The sequence below is a fragment of the Rutidosis leptorrhynchoides genome, chromosome 4 (genome assembly GCF_046630445.1).
Source record: "Rutidosis leptorrhynchoides isolate AG116_Rl617_1_P2 chromosome 4, CSIRO_AGI_Rlap_v1, whole genome shotgun sequence".
NCBI classification, from domain to species: domain Eukaryota; kingdom Viridiplantae; phylum Streptophyta; class Magnoliopsida; order Asterales; family Asteraceae; genus Rutidosis; species Rutidosis leptorrhynchoides.
Genome location: NC_092336.1, coordinates 390,500,761 through 390,502,430, shown reverse-complemented (window position 1 = coordinate 390,502,430; position 1,670 = coordinate 390,500,761). Strand labels below are relative to the sequence as shown.

At 37.3% G+C, this 1,670-nt stretch overlaps 1 non-coding gene across 1 annotated transcript; it reads left to right on the top strand.

The window, feature by feature from the left end:
• The first annotated feature begins 875 nt into the window (after positions 1-875).
• Positions 876-982, top strand: LOC139846229 (small nucleolar RNA R71). The gene has a single exon (XR_011758958.1). It is a non-coding gene; the product is annotated as a small nucleolar RNA R71 (small nucleolar RNA).
• Positions 983-1,670: the final 688 nt, after the last annotated feature.

The following is a 1,670-nucleotide window of genomic DNA, read 5'->3' as shown; positions in this document are numbered from 1 at the left end:
GAGTAGAGTCATCGGAAATTACAGGTATTTCAGGTGGTTTAAGTGTAATACCACTTCTTGTGGTAATGGCTTTAGCTGTTTCATTCCGGAGGTTAGCATTTGTATCGCTAGGAAGACTCCCCGGTTTTCCTTCACCTATTAACCTTGCTAGGTTACTCACTTCTTGTTCCAAATTTTGAATTGAAGCTTGTTGATTTCTAAATACTTGAGCATTTTGTTCATTGGTTTGTTTCTGAGATGTGAAAAACTGCATTTGAGATTCAACTAGCTTTGACATCATATCTTCTAAATTTGACTTTTTATCATCGGTTTCTGGTGGTTTAATTGGAAAAATAGGTCTTTGCTGGTTGTAAGTATTATTAGATACTTGTTGATTGCTAGGACCTTGTTGGTTGTTGTATGGAATATTTCGGTTATAATTCTGGTTTTGATTGTTGTTTGGTCTTGGCGATTGATAATTATTCTGATAATTATTTCCAGGCCTTTGGTTCATGTATGAAACATTCTCTTTTTGTTCCATTGTTTGTTCAATACTGAGACAATCTTTTGTCAAATATGGTCCTCCACACTGCTCACAACTAATTCGTATTGCGTGAATATCTTTAGTCATCTTTTCCATTCGTCTTTCGAAAGCATCTATCTTTACAGAAATGGAATCAAAGTCATGGCTAGAATCGGCTCTAGCCGCTTTAGATGATCTAACGATGTCTTTTTCTTGATGCCACTCATGTGAGTGGGAAGCAGTGTTATCAATAATTTTGTAAGCTTCAGTTGCGGTTTTCTTCATAATGGAACCACCAAATGCTATGTCGATGTCTTTTCGTGTAGTAATGTCGCATCCTTGGTAGAATATTTGTACTATTTGATAAGTATTTAAACCATGTTGAGGACATCCTCTCAATAACTTTCCAAATCTTGTCCACGCCTCATATAGTGTTTCATTTGGCTTTTGCGTGAACATAACAATTTCTCTATGAAGTCTCACGGCTTTAGATGCCGGAAAGAATTGGTTAAGAAATTTTTCAACTAAGACATTCCATGTATCAATCGCCCCTTCAGGTAACAATTCTAACCAATCTTTGGCTTCTCCCTTTAAAGTCCAGGGAAATAACATGAGATAGATCTGTTCATCCTCAACTTCTCTGATTTTGAATAGAGTACAAATCCTATTAAAAGTTCGAAGATGTTCGTTTGGATCTTCCTTCGGCGCACCACTAAATTGGCATTGATTAGTTACCATGTGTAGTATTTGTCCTTTGATTTCATAATCTGGTGCATTATTGTCAGGTTGAGTAATTGCGTGACCTTGGCCAGTGCGTTTAGCCCTCATTCGGTCTTCCATACTTAGAGGTTCTAGATTTTCCATGATTGAGTTTGTTGAATCTGAATCACTAGAGGATTCTGACTTAATGGTTTCTTCCTCGACAATCTCTGGATGAGTGATTTGTGGTTCAGGAGAAATGATTAGTGGTTCAGGATCTCTGAATTGTCCTTGAATATCCTCCGGATTCTCAATTGTGAGGTCGGGTTCAAAAAATGGATTATCGGAAATTTGAATTGGAGTACTTGGTCGACTAGATGACGATTCTAAAGAAAAATCAACGGCGAAAATATTGGCTAGATGTCTTGATCGAGTTACATGTGGTGAACGTATGAAAGGTGGTGAACGT